The sequence below is a fragment of the Paramisgurnus dabryanus genome, chromosome 3 (genome assembly GCF_030506205.2).
Source record: "Paramisgurnus dabryanus chromosome 3, PD_genome_1.1, whole genome shotgun sequence".
NCBI classification, from domain to species: Eukaryota; Metazoa; Chordata; class Actinopteri; order Cypriniformes; family Cobitidae; genus Paramisgurnus; species Paramisgurnus dabryanus.
In genome coordinates, this window is record NC_133339.1 from 41,457,230 (window position 1) to 41,473,723 (window position 16,494).

The window sequence follows — 16,494 nt, forward strand, 5'->3', positions numbered from 1 at the left end:
GTTTAATCCAACCTTTAGTTCCACTAATAAACATTATAAATTCATGTTTTAAAACAGAAAAAAAAAACACTTTAATATGCTTAAATATGTTATATTGTGTCGTGTAATAAAATAAAAATGAAAATAACAAACTCTATTGGTATTTTAATAATATAGGCTTGTTTCCTGTTATTTTCGGGTATACAGTTTAAGCAGCAAGTAAAATATTCGATATAAAATGTTTCTGGTTGCAACTTTTTATTAAAAGGTTTGTTTTTATCAAATTCAGCTTTTAATTCACTTCATTTGCGAAGTAAAAACAAGGAAACACGGAGCACACGTCACTATGGCAAGCAGCAGGTGTCCGGCTTGACGGCTCCGTCTTCAGGTCCTCCCTCGACTGCAAGCGGCAAACCTCGCCGATCAGTCTGCGCAGCGCCGGATGATCTCGAACACACCTAATAGGTGTGTTCGACATCGGCTGTGGCTGGATGTAACCGATCTGCGAGATTAGCCGCGTGCAGGCGGGGAGGAGCTGAAAAGGGAGACGTGAAGTCGGACATGCTGTGGTTCCCGTAGTTTGCTGCATTTACGTCAGGCATCACTGATCACGTGGCGTTTGCTTGCTTTATCACAGTAAACATGATTTGTAAGATGTAAACTACATAAAAAGTGAATGATACTGTTTTGAATGTCCGTGTATGGGCATAAGTGGAACTGAAGAGGCTTACAGCATCTGTTTTTACAAGAATAAAGTTCAACATAAGCATATATTACTTAATACCAATGTAGTGGGGTCTACGTTTTTTATCCATTTTATTTTGATGAACATGACACAATATAACATCGCGACTACAAGAAAAGAGCTTTAACTGTTATAAAAATACAGATTTGTGAGCATTTGTGGAACTGAGGGCATGAAAATAAACACGAAACACACGTGATTGTTGTCATGTGGTGAATCCGACCACTCGTGAAACAGCTGAATCGTCATTACAGCCCGTGAAAATCCTCTTCTCAAGCTGCGCTGGCTGACTTCGTCTGCTGATCTCGAATCGCTCTCGCGGTACTTAAAAACCATATGACACAGTCACGTGCCTGCAGCGCCATCTTAAGTCGGACAAAATTACTAACCGGAATGCACTGCTTCAAGTCAGCCACCGATCGGTCTGCGCAGCGCCGCATGAAGTCGAACACATCTACAGACTTTGTATATTCAGGGCATGTGCTTTCTGTCTCGTCTCCTGACCCGCCCCCTCGTCTTCTTGTTAATCACCTTGTTATTGTTTCATTTATGTCACCTGTTCCCCTCTGGATTTTCTCCCTTATTTAAAGCCCTTGTGTTTGCTGTCATGTGCTAGATAAGTCAAGTCTTGATCCTCGTGGGTTTTTGCTTTCTGGTATTTTGTCTAATAAAGTTCTGTTTTCATCCACCAACTGCATGTGGGTTCTGTGGTTGCACGTTCATGACAGCAAATAACAGCCCTGCGAGTAAGCTTACGATGGGCCTGTATGGGCATAGCCTAAGGGCCCCGCACAGGTTTGCTCACTGGCGAAACGTTGGCCCCTTAGCGCTGGCCCTGCATGGGCAGCCCTCATTTAGCCCCCAGGAAGCCCTCACATAGAGAAATCCCCAGAGTTAAATGAACACTGCTGGATGTATATATTGTCCCATCTTACAGAGTGTTAATAAAGTAACACTGAAGCAGAATTAAAAGCGCTGTTATCCTCTCTCTCACCATCTCTGTCTGAAACCTAAAATTGCATTTTTACATCTTATTGGTAGAGTCATTTTCTTACTTTAGGTTGAGATTTTGTTTCATTTAAAGTCACCACTATTGTGATCAGTGTTTGATTTAGTTAAACTTGACTCTTGACTTGTTCAGTCTTTTGATTGCTATAACTTTGTGTGTTTAAGACATGTTTGTTATAGCAGAGTGCGATACTTTGGTGGTGGTCAGTTCAGTAAATACAGTCTAAACATCATAATATAAAATCTTATGTATTAATTTATTGTTTGCACACTTATCAGAAGGATCTTTCTCTGACAATGTGATACTATAGTATGAACCAGCTCTCTCTTAGCAGTTTGTCTTTCTGAAGAAATTTGAAACACTGACACACAAAATTAACTGATTTACAACGTAGACACACAAATATCAAGAATCAGAGTATGAATCACAATGATGGTGACAATAAAATGAAAAGCTTCATGCTGCAATGCATGCTGGGTATCAACAAATTACAAATCTCATCCAGAACTCCCAGAATGCACTGCGGCATGAATAAATAATGACCTTTATTTACCATTTTCTTTGTCACCATTGTTGAGATTCATACTCTGATTCTTGATGTCTGTGCATCTACATCGCTCAGCAGTTAATGTTTATGTGCAAACTATCAAAATCCTTCAGAATAATAAACTGCTGTGAGAGTTTTGGACCTTACACTGTAGTATTTCATTATTAACAGAAAATGATTCTTCTGATGAGGGGGGAAAAATATATTAAAAAAATCTGTTCATTAAATGATTATGTTTGATGTTGTTTATGTATCAACCATCAATATTCAATTACAATTACAATTGCCTTGACTTTGCTATAACATGTGTTTTAAACACGCATACATATAGCGGCCAGAAAACACTAACAATCCAAGGCTCAAGAGTCAAAGTCCAATTAAAACAACCACTGATCACAATAATGGTGACTTTAAATGAAACAGCCAACATCTTAACATAAGTTAAGAAAATGACTCTACAAGTAAGATGTGAAATGCAATTTTAGGTTTCAGACAGAGATGTTGAGAGAGAGGATAACAGAGCTTTTAATTCTGCTTCATTGTTACTTTTTAACACTCTGTAAGATGGGACAATATATACATCCAGCAGTGTTCATTTAACTCTGGGGATTTTTCTGTATGAGGGCTTCCTGGGGGTTAAGTGAGGGCTGCCCGCGCAGGGCCAGCGCTAAAGGGCCAACGTTTTGCCAATGAGCAAACCTGCGCGGGACCCTTAGACTAGCCCTAAGTGGGCCCATAAAGGGCCATCGTAGGCTTACTTGCAGGGAGAGGAGTGCATGAAGATTAAACAACTCCATAAACACCAACCTTCATATATTTGATATACTTCATATAACACCAACCATTTTGCAACATTATTTTTGTCATACATCTACAAAAGCGCTTACTGAAAATTGTATTAATTAATATGTGTTATATTGAAACAAATTTAAACACAGAGCCACATCTGGGCCACCCCCTTTTATTTGAAAATCTCTGGATCATATCTGGGCACACTCATCATTTCTATTCACACTATGACGTCTGCGTGTGAAGGTCAGATCTGTGCTTAGCACCCGGCATATACAGGGCTACAACAACACTTTGCTACCTTGAAATTTTTTTATTTGATTTGAATATCTGATGCTTTTTGTTTTGTTGATTCAGTGTCAAGACAGAGGTTGCAGTGAAGGAGTCTCCATATGTGCAGTTTTATTTTGATGGCTATGTTTGGACAATGGATATTTTATCTCTGACCACAACCTGTAAGATGGATCTCTACAACTTTCCATTTGACAAACAAACCTGCAGTTTAACTCTTCAATCTTTAGCCTATAAAGGTAAAAAACAAACACATAAAATGAAGTATAATAGTTACAGTTTTGCACATGAATTGTTTGATTGTCAAATTTTAACAGGTATTACTTGTTCATATTTTTCCAAAGAAAATCAGCTAAAATTAATGGAAGGCACAGATCAGGTACTACTTACCATTGCATCCAAGGAGAACTTTCAGACTGAGGGAGAGTGGGAACTGCTCTATATAAATACGACAACAACCTATTCCGATACTTTGTGGGTCCTAAGAAGTCGCATTGCATTTAAGGTAGAGAGCATACAGATCCATCATGATGATAATGTTAAAACTCTTATATATTTATAAACTAAAATCCTGAAAAGATATCCTCTGAGATAAATTAAAATTGTGTGCCACACTCTAATAAAATAATCCATAAAAAAGCGGATAACGTCCTGGCAGATAATTACCGGCACTTTTCCTATTACGTTTACAAACATTTCTGTTTATTCAATAACTGAACATTCTGTAGATTTATAGAACACGGTCCGTAAACCTACAGAACATTGTCCGTAGCCTTTAGGTACACTTCAATCCGCCTATGAAACGCAACAATGGTGACAATCAACAACAAAGCTTCTTGCTGCAATGCATGCTGGGTACCAGGATTGTAGAAACCTCTTTCTTAACATTTACTCTTACCACTGTTGAGATTTGTATCCAAAGTGTTAATGTCTCTGAAGCAAAACCCACTAATTAAAGGTAACTGCAGTCTGGAGCAATGGGCATGCCCTAAGGGCTTTTCAATTGGATGCAAAATGTTTCCTGATCTACATAAAAGTGAGCCAAAATAGAAAATATATGTCTTTCACTGAAAAATAATGAGAGAATATATTCAAAAGCATGTTATCTTTGAAACCTTCTGTATGATGCTGGTAACATGATGTAATCGCTGCCGCGACTTCTTTCGTTTTCTGGCGGACTGGTGAACTAAGCACATAATGCCACCTACTTATTCGTATTATACATTTCCCGCCACAACTTTTTTTAGGATCAATCGTTAAAAAACATTCATACTGTTTGTAAAAAATTTACTTTTTGTAACACATCACTTGAAGACATTAAACATTTATTTTGTATTGCCCCTTTTCTATTTAATTTTGGACTGACTTAAAAATAGATATTCCTAAAATTGAAACTCCTAGCATTAGAATGTAGAACCTCACATTTTACTTTGTTTCCAAAACTCATATTTTTCTGAAAAACTAAATTATATAATTAAATTATTTTGGCGAAGTTTATTTTATATGCATAAGACAAATAAAAGAAACACTTTTAAATATTACCTTTTATAAGACTGATCTCACAGTATACTTTGAAACCCTTACAAACATGAGATCACAAAACAAAGTTTTTGACATATCTATAATACCCTCCCAGCCAGCTGTGCTTGGTGGGGCAAATTTAGGCCCCATATGGGCTTGCAATATGGGCCCCAAGATGGTCTTGCACCCGGGTTTCATGCTGGCCCCATCTGACTTAGCCCACATGAACCTTCTGTAGAAACTAAAGCCAATGTGGACTAAACCAAAGTCAAGTATGGGTGTGGTTGGGTTGAAGAAGTGATGAAGTTAATTAGATAATGAAGAGATGAATGAAGTGATGATTGACCATTAATGATAAACACCTGCTGTTAATAAACAGAATCACTAAAGAAAGATAAACAAGAAGAGAATAAAGACAAAATACCAGCAGAACCACAACATCTACAAAAAATAAACATTTCTTGGTGGAGCTAATGTAGACTGCAAAATCCCCAGTGTTAAATTAACATTAACACTGCTTAATGTTTATATAGATCCACACTACAGAGTGTTAAAAAAGTAACACTTTAAGTGGTGGTATAATATAACTGAACTAACAACACAGATAAAACATTATAAATTCGTAGTGATGGTCGTTTTCGAAGCACTGCTTCATGAGGCTTCGAAACATTTACGAATCTTTTTTTTCGAACTGGCCCAAGTCACGTGATTTTAGCAAACGAGCGCTGCCTTGAAGGCTTCGTTGAGGGCTTAAAACACCAATGAGCCAGGAGGTCACCTCCTGATGAAAAACTGTGCTAATTAACAAATCCAGGTGATTGGAACAAAATACTGGGGAGGACTTTTACTCCTGGCACATGGATTTTACACCTCTGTAAATAATGCTTAAAGGGGTCATATTATGAGATATTTTTAAGGTGTTAAATAAATATCTGGTGTCCCCAGAGTGCGTAAGTGAAGTTTAAACTCAAAATACCCCACATATAATTAATTATAGCATGTTAAAATTGCCACTTTGTTGGCCTGAGCAAAAGTGTGTAGTTTTGGGGTGTGATATTTGAAATGCAAATGAGCGGATGAAGTGCAAACACTGATCACAATGATGGTGGTTTGTTGTAATTGAAACTCAATTGTGCTGTCAATTCCTTCTTTTCTCCCTCTTACTCTCTGAACTAAATGGCAGTGCTGTGGTTGGATAGTGCAGATTAAGGGGGCGGTATTATTGTAATTCGCCTTGCTACCTTCCTCGCCAAACATAGATAGGAGTTTTCCTTACTCAAACATGTTCTAAGGGCAGAAAGAATGTGATTGGTTCACAAAAACGACCAATCAAAATGCTCGTTACTGGTTTAAGCCCTCGGCGGAGCCTCCAAGGCAGCTTCTGCAGTGAAGCAGTTCGAGCTCACCGTTGGTCAGATGAGTAGCGCAGATATGGTAAGATAGGAACGAGACTGTTTTTGAGTTCAGCTCAAAATGTTTCGAGCATTTAAGGGACGTGTTTTCACGTGTCCGTGGCACGACTTTCTTTTTTGTGCCAGTTTCACATATTAGTTATTCAATATATTTTCCTTTTTTCAAACCATTGTTGCTTGGGATTGGGGTTAGATTTGTGGTTTTTGGCACATTTTTATACTGTTTTCGCGCGAGGATAAAGTTGGGTTTGGGTTAGAATGGCGTTGTTTATACGTTTATCTGTCAGAAATTTAAATTGTTCTTGCTTGGAGTTGGGGTTAGAATTGGGTTATGGTGAGGATGTCATTGTATGTAACAAAGTTGTTCTAACCCCAATCCCAAGCGACAATGGTGAGAAAATAGGAAAAACAATTGAATAACTAATATGTGAAACTGGCACGAAAAACAACCATGCCACGGACACGTGAAAAAGCATCACTTAATGCTCAAAACGTTTTGAGCTGAATTCAAAAACAGTCTCGTTCCTATCTTACCATATCTGCGCTACTCATCTGACCAACGGTGAGCTCGAACGGCTTCACTGCAGAAGCTGCCTTGGAGGCTCCGCCGAGGGCTTAAACCAGTAACAAGCATTTTGATTGGTCGTTTTTGTGAACCAATCACATTCTTTCTGCCCTCAGAACATGTTTGAGTAAGGAAAACTCCTACGTGCTCACAGCACAGGCAAAATCTGAACGACCTAATTTTTCACATGCTTGCAGAAAATGGCTTATCCAAACAAGTTACTGGGGTGATAATTTTCACGTTTTCTAGGTTGATAGAAGCACTATCAACACAATTATAACACTTTAACATGGAACAAGTCTAATTTTCATGCTATGACCCCTTTAAACTCATCAGACAGTGATGTTAGGTGGCAATGTATCAACTAATTAAATTTGCCATTGAAGTTTGCTGAGGCCCGCTCACCTCTCCACATACTTCTCTGTCACTTCAGGTGCACCGCGCATTTTTTGCAGTGCGCATTATTTGCTAAGCAAGGCGCAAGGTGCTCAAAGAAACACATTTTCATTGATTTATTGTCTATGTTTTGGATTAAATAACATTACATGTCATAGCATTTAAAAAAGACAATTGTTAATATTATAAAAATAATTCTGGGAATATTCAGGGAATATTTCAAGGCCCGGTCCTAATGGGTCCACGGACCAGCACCGGCCCGGGGACCGTGGGTTTGGAATCACTGTTTTAAATCATTAACTATGGAGTATGTTTTATATATTATTTAACCTTGTTAAAGACAAACAAAAATTTCAAAATAAAATAACATTTCTTACTCCAAGTTTTAGGGGTGCTTCCCATAATTTCTGACTTTTTTTGCAACAATTGTTGCATTTTGAAAAAGATTAATAATGAAGAGTCAAACTGTCGAACCAAAGGAAACGCTGATCACAATTAGGGTGACCAAACATTTTCAATAAAACATCAACATCTTAAACTCTGATTTAAAAAAAATCAGACAAATGTAGACAGCTGACAGAAATAAGAACAGCCTGTTTGGTAATAAAAGAGATTTAAAGGGGTCATAGCATGAAAATGTTAGCATTGCCACTTTGTAGGTTTGAGGTAGGTGTAATTTAAAATGCAAATGAGCGGATGAAGTGCAAACACTGATCAAAATGATGGTGGTTTGTTGTAATTCAAACTAAATTGTGCTGTCAAGTCCTTATTTTCTCTATCTTTCTCTCTGCACTAAATAGCAGTGCAGTGGTTGGATAGTGCAGATTAAGGGGGCGTATTATTCTAATAAGATATCCTTATGACATCATAATGAAAGCCAAATTTCAATGACCTATTTTTGCTCACACCTACAAAGTGGCAATGCTAACATTTTCATGCCATGGCCCCTTTAATGTCTTTTGAGTTGATTTTATCTAAGGCAGTGGCTGGAAGTCAGTTGTAGTTCTTGTGTTTCTCTTTTCTTCAGCGATTCTGCTCATTATCAGGTGTCTGCAATAATCAAAAAACCATCACTTAAATGTTCACTTAAGTATCCAATTGACTCCAACACTGCTTCAATGTTACTTTAACACACTGCATGTGAAATCAATTAATTCAATTAACACAGCTTGATTGACCCGGTCTTGACTCAGTCTCGGCTTGGACTCGACTACAACACTACTGTTTATATTTTCATATTGCAGATCATCATCAAGAGGAGACCTCTGTTGTATATCATCAACTTAATTTTTCCAGTATTCTGTTTCCTTGTGCTGGATGTGGCCTCCTTCTTCATAAATGCATCTGTAGCAGAGAAGCTGGGCTTTAAAGTGACTTTACTGCTGTCCATTTCTGTGTTACTGCTGATTCTTAATGACAAGCTGCCATCTACCTCCAGAAAAGTCCCATTGATTGGTAAGTCAACATGACTGTCAGCATAAAAAGTTATCAGTATAACATCAATATAATGAAAAATGTAGATATTTAGAAGTTCCCTTAGCAGAAGACAATTTAGATTTGAATACTGGTACTAAATGGGTGAAGAAAGCCGGCATTAAGAAATACCCACAAACCAAAACAATAAGGTTACTCACATAACCCTGGTTCCCTGAGATAACAGAAATGAGCATTGCGTCAACAAATGACGCTAAGGGAAAACTATTGTTTTACGATACTAAAGCCTATGCGTTAACATCTGTAAAAATCACAGACCAGTAGTGTTTAAGCTTGCCATTTCAGGCGGATCCTTCACCTATATAAGTTTGGGCATGGGCCAGGATACTTGTAGGGCCGATATAAACCCGGCAGTGTGAGCTCAAAGGTTTCAAAGCCTATTGCATCTCTTAAAGTGCACTTTTTTATTGCTAAAAACAACGTTGTTTTGTGTATTTGGTATAATAAATGAACTGCATTTATATAGCGCTTTTAACAGACCTATGGCCATCCAAACCGCTTCACAATTTTGCCTCACATTCACCCAATCACTCACTCATTCATACAAGTTTGTAAGACTTACAAGACGTCTCACAGCAGTCTGTGCCTTTGACTGGCTGAAGAACCCTATCATTTTAAAGTGTGGATCAAGCAGAATTGCCAGAGTCATGAAGCTAGTCTCATATGTAGACATTCTCTCAGCAAAAGTCTCATTAGGTTGTTGCACAACTGCACAGCCATCTCATAATGAACATGTGAGCTCTTTGTAGTATTTGCATGCCTCAGCATTCTAACAAGAGGAATCACCTTTGACCCTGACACTCTCTTCTCTTCTGACAATTAAATGGAAGCCTCATTGACATGACGCATTACACCAAGACATTCATTTTATTTTTGGTACTCCTCTGAAGTCAACAGTGTGAGGTTTGTTTTCAAAGTTACCAAAGCAGCACCTACTGGATCCCTCTGAGCAAAGAGACGCTCTAACATGGTGTATGTGCTGTTCCAACATGTATCCACCTCCTGAATCAACTTATGAGTTTATTTTGTAAAACCAATTACCTCTCTCTGGCTGTTGTACTACATTTGAAATGAGACACAATCTTCCTAGCCTTTAGTCTTATGTCCTCCAATCCTTGGGCCTCATTTATAAAGCGTCCGTACGCACAGATTTGATCTTAGACCGTGCGTACGCTCAAATCCACTCCGACGCTCAGATTTATAAAACTCGTCTTTGACATGGAAAAGTACTTACCTCCACGTCAGGTTCCGACTTGAGGTACGCATGTTTCCTTGTGGCAATATTGCAGTATTGCAGGTAGGCATATTCGAAACTTTTACAGCGTCAGCATCATCTGTATTAGAGCTTATTGGGCCCAAAAAAAACGTAACCGAAGCCCCCTGCACGTTGTGTCCGAGCCTGGCCCGACTGACAAATTAACTGTAATTATAAGCCCGAGCCCAATTTAAGCCCGACAATGTTTTAATAGTGCGCCATAACGTTCTCAACTACAATTCAGAGTTGTTTGAACTACAGAAATCTGTTCAGAATTATCTTAATGAACTAATGCAACAAGGACGAAGCATGTAAACTGCGCTGTTGGTTTATTCAGAATAGAAACATAATAAAAACATGCAACAATGTTGCAAACAGAAAATGAACAAGAAGGAAAGGCATACTACTCCAAAATAATTAAACAAGGTTTTAGAATATATTTTAAACAAAATATTTTGGCCTATTTTGATATTTTAAAATGTATGGCAATTCCGATGCAAAAATGTGTCCATAGGTTCACGAAACGATTTTTTAGTTTGTCATCTTTTCAAAAAATATAAAACTAATACAGCTAAATTGTTTCGCGGTGTTTAACGCATATGTAAATGTTACAAAATGTGCTTATTAAATAAAAAGTAAAAAGCGAATTCAATGATTAAAAGGACGTGAAAGGAACTACGTTTTAAAGCCTCGATGTAGCCTACAATAAGGGACATGCGACATTTAAGAGAAATGGGTATTTAAAAAATTCATATAAATTATTCCCACACATCGATTTTAATGTTAAACATCTGTAAATCCAAATGAATTCATATGGAATATATTCAGACAGTTTATGATACGATCTTTGAATTTTAAAGTCGAAAAATCTCTTATTTTTAAATCGCCGTGCAGGAGGCATGGCAAACTGAAACAAAACTTTTAAGACACAAATATTACGTTTACGTGTAAAAATATATTTAAATGGGTAACACTTTACAGTAAGGTTTATTAGTTAACTACATTAGTTACCATTAACTAATAATGAACTGCGCTTATACAGAATTTATTAATATTTGTTAATGGTAATTTTAACAATTACTAATACTTTATTAAAATCTTGTTATCGTTAGTTAATGCACTGTGAATGCGAATTCAATCGTTTTAACATGGACAAACAATTAAACCTTTATTTCTACACAGCAAAATCCCCAGTGTTAAATTAACACTGCTTGGTGTTTATATAATCCACACCAAGATTGGTGTTAAAAAAACACTAAATTAGTGTTAAAGTTAATAAGATAATGAAGTGATTGAGTCATTAATGATGAACACCTGCTGGTCATTCCGTGTCAAATCAACTCAATTTTGGAATTGTTCCTGTCTTTAATTTTTTATTTTGTTGACTCTTTTTCTGGAGAAAGTAATACCAAAATGATGAAAAAGCCAAAATATTAAATGCAATAGACAAAATGACTAGAGTTCAATGAACATTATCAGCATCTCTGTTAGAAAACTAAAATTACAACTTGCTTGCAGAGTTACATGGATGATAAGTTTAACTTCTAAAGAACAGCTGAAAACCTGGTGAATAAAGTTAGTCACCATTGTGCCGATTAGTGTTTCTTTTAGTTGTGTACTTGGGTCTTGAAGTTTAGTGTTAGTTATCTTCTGCTCATTATGGCAGTGTGTTTATAAAACACATCTGTTAGCGCGGAGAACGATGAGAGAAATGAACTTTTAAACTGTTACTATGTTATTTATTGTGAAAGTGTAAGTCTTATGATTCAATGATCTCATACAAAAAAAAATCACTGAATATGAGTGTATAATTTTACATTCTGCCAACCCTGTGAAGCTACCATGAAATCCAGCAGTCCTGTAAAATCCACATACCCTGAAGAGTTAAATATTGTTTACCCAAATCTAATCTGTGGTGTTAGACAGACACAATGAGACATCAACAATCAGCCTATAAAACACAGTCATGGTGACAATCAACAACAAAGCTTCATGACACAATGCATGCTGGGTACCAGTATGGTAGAAAACTCATTCATAACTCCCATCATGCATTGCAACATGACAAAAATTTAACAACTTTCTTACCATTAACTGTCACCATCGTCGAGATTTGTATCAGAAATCATGATGTCTCTCTTAAGCAAAAAACAATAAAAAATACTAAAGCTTTACGGCAGTCTTATTCAATCAAGTTTTATTTGCATAGCGCTTTTATTTACATGCTTGACTTTTTTCATAATTAATTTATGATCAAGTGTTTAAATGAATTGGATGAAGTGTACAATAAAAATAAACAATCTCTACTCATCTACACAACAAACAAGTAATCTTATTAAAACACTGTTGCTATTGCTAAAAGAGGAGAGTTAGATCTGTGAAGGTCAACGGACAAATGCCTAACTAAAGGAAACGTTAATCACAATAATGGTGACTTCAAATGAACCCAAAACAAACACAAACTTAAGATTTAATGTGATACATTCTGTGATTACATCATGTCAGAAAGAAGATTTGTCTACTAAATCACGTGTGTGGATGCTGGAATAGTTGAGCACTTGTATTTTGTTCTGACAGCTGTTTAGAAGTTAAACTTATCCATTTAGAAAATAACTCTGCAAGTTGTTATTTTATTTTTCAAACAGAGATGATGATAGAGAGGCAAATGTGAAAGATTGCAGCTTTTGGAGGCATACACCTAACAGTATTCATCTATTGCATTTAGTAATTTGTCTTTCTTTATCATTTTAGTATTAATTTCTCCAGAAAACAGTCATCAAAATAAAAATGTAGAGACAGGAACATTTCCAAAATGTAACTGATTTGACACGGAATGACCAGCATTAAGTCTTAATCATCACTTCATTATCTCATTAACTTTAACACTGATTCAGAGTTATATTTTTAACACCAGTCTTTTTTAACACCGATCTTGGTGTGGATTATATAAACACCAAATAGTGTTGATTTTACACTGGTAGAGTTAATTTAACACTGGGGATTTTCCTGTGTATTAACTAACATTAACAAAGATAAATAAATGTAAGAAATGTATTGCTCATTGTTCATGTTAGTTAATACATTACATTATGTTAACTAATTAACCTTATTGTACAGTTAAATAAAACACGTGAATTGAAAGGTCCACTAATAATCGCCTTAACTCGAGTGATGTCAATAAAGTTTCCATGTTAGAATTTAGAAATATTAAAAACTTAAGCAATAAACAACAAAGACGTTTTTTGACCACTGCAATTGTAGCAGTCAGAGAATTTGGCCTTTGATCATTTAATATTTATATGCTAAAGAATTAAATTAGGGGCGTTTACAAGGCGGATTTCCAAGAGCATTCGGCTGCGCACAATTTCAAGATCATTTGTGATTTATAAACTGCACATCTGGAAAAGAGGCTTACGCACGTTTTTTTGTGCCTACGCTCCTTTTCTCTGAATCACATGTACGATCATTTCAGAAATGGTCTTAGATGAAATGTAGGATAGTTCCTACGTCGCACTTTTATAAATGAGGCCCCATGTGTTCGTTCTTTTGCCTTCTTCACGACTAGGTTTAAGGCATGTGCTATGCAGTTCGTGTGGTGGAGCTTCAGGATGCTTGCAGAGGCAATCATATTAGCAGGAGCATCAGTTACTAGACACTTAAAGTGCGTGTTGCAGGTTAACCACCACTGTCGATTAATGGGTACATAAATCACTCAAGATATGTGTATAATTTTTAAAATGTCTCAAAAATGGTCTTAAAGACCATTTTTTTACGTTTTTGGTATTAACGGTTATTTTAACGCAATTCTGCGATGACGTCACGTTGGGGAGAAGTGGAGAAAGACTCAGCCAGAGCCATAGAGATAGATGAGACATTTATTGCTGTTTAATACTTACGTATATAATGTGTTATACTGCAAAGTTACCATGCTAATTATTATTTATGATATATGTGGAGATAAATAAAACTTCGCAAATCTGCTGATTTGATCCATTCATGTCCTGACCACCAGGCTAGAGATTTTTAAACATCCTTAGGCTTCAGTCACACCAAAAGCGCTTTAAACGCTTGCAAACGCAAGGCGCGACGCACTGCCTTTTTTTAAAAAAAGAGCAGTGCGACGCGGCTTTTCATATTGCTAAGCAACCACCGAGTCAGCTGTCTTGTCAATCAAATATTGAAGCGTGAGCGCTCTTTTGCTGTTAACTGTCATATCAGCAGAAACTTTAAAAAGAGGACGCTTGCTCTGACCTTGTTTGAGGGTGAGAGGTGCACAAACACACAGGAGAGAGTGAGCGAGTGGTGTCCGGTTCTTCAAAGCAACTGTAAACTTCCCTCGCCACAACGTAAGGCCCGCCTCTCCCCTCATTCGATTGGACAATGGAAAGACACGAATGACGTCGGGCGCTTCTCCGCTCTCAGCGCTCCTTCAAAAACGCGTGCGCGGCAGGCGGCAAAAAAACGCAAGGCGCTCGGCGCGCATAAACAGCGCGCAAACGCGCCCTGCCCATAGAATATCATTCAAAAAAGGCGCCTGCAACTGCCATAAACGCTATTGGTGTGACTGGCCCCTTAATCCACACTTACTAGTCTATCAAATAATATCTCAAATATATTTTTTTGCGAAATAAAAGGATGCTTTGTTATATTGTTTATGTGATTATAACGAATCACACGATCATTTTATACGCAGCAGCAGTCAGCAGCACACTCAGATCCGACCGCATACATACTGTAATAAACAGGCGTTCGGCGGCTTTTTACATCACGACAGACTATGCCATTTGAGGAGGAACCGCTCATTGATCACCGTATTTTTATAAATCCTGTACATGTTTGGACCTGCCGAACAGGTTGAGCACTTTCATATACTTTGTTGAGCAGAGAGGCTGCACTTTGACCAGCGGGCTGCGGGAACCGGCGCACATCACGCCGCCAGACGGTGTTGTTAACTCGAAACGTATAACTATTATCAGATCGACCCACCGGGAAAGTCCCGACTCTCTCGATTGCCATTCCGCTACTGGCTGTAAGAAAGTGAGTGCGTTTGGGTCGCTGGTCCCCGCGAACAGATGTGACGTGCTTCACTCACCTTCCAGGATTAGAGACATGCTGCCAAAACCGTTTGTGCTGAAGATCGCATAAAAGTTACACCCACTTCAGGCAGGATCATGGACCCCCTCAAGCCAGCATGCACGAGTATGTTAATTGTTTGTTTACTTTCTACACGAAGATATGCTAACGTTATGCTATCTGGCTGTCTGCCTATCTCTCTATACTAGCCTATCCATCTGTCTGTCTATCTATCTGTCTATCTATCTATCTGTCTATCTGTCTATCTATCTATCTATCTATCTATGTAAATAATCTGCGTAGGGGTGTCCTCGACTAAGGATTTACATATTCGAGTCAGAATTGTCGAATCTTTCCATAGTCGACCGATAGTCGAATCATATCTATGCAAACATGGGTTGGGAGGGGGCCAGTACAAATTGTTAACTTTTATTTTCTTTCACAAGCAGCACACATAAACAACTTTCTGTTAAAGCAACACCAAAGAGTTTTGGCTCTTTGCTCCCCCTACAGGTTAGAAGCGTAATTGTCCATTACCCACTGTCATAAATACTGAGGCATAGCTGGCTCTTATTGGATTGTAGGTCTGCCGTAAAGCAAGTTTTTGTAGTATTCACTCGGACTACAGGACCACTACCCGACGTTTGGAAACTTCTTTAATGCGGTTTTGGCCGATAGAGGGCTGCAAAGCGAATGTGAAAGTGCTGTTCACCCTGTTTAGAGTGGATGAACGACTATTTTGGAAGCGTTATTTTAAGGTAAAAAAAACTCTTTGGTGTTGCTTTAAAGTGACCAAAACTGTCTTTCAAGTGATGAACGAAGACAAAACTGACGATGCATTTATATATTTACTTTTTTTAAGGTAAAATATATAAGGCAACATTTGTTTATTTATTCCTCATAACATTTTAAAGCCACGATCTACAGAACATCACACAAAAATACATTTTGATAACTAAACCTAAAAAAAAATATCAAAGGTGATTCTGCCTTGGAAACCTCGGCTAATTCAGTGTTTTTATTTAATTTGGAGATATAGCGCGTCAAAGCAGTCATGACCAAAAAAAAAACCCGACAAATGAGAAATGACAAATAATTTTTGATTGTGACTGTAAATGATAAAAACTAATCTTTATTTACAATTCATTAAACGTTAATTTATAATATGAAAAACACTGAAATTAATGATTTTATAGACACTACGCGTTATTATTTAGCACAGAAATACCTGTTTGCTTGCTCTGACTTTGATCATCTCTGTATTCACTTTAGATACAGAAAGACCTGATGATATTATTTATTTCAGGAATCTCTTTGCTATAATTTAAAAGTGAACACCAACCATAATATTAAATCACAAGAAAGACATTCGTGTCAGGCAGAAATAGGTTCGGTGCAGATAGTTTCCGTTTCATCAC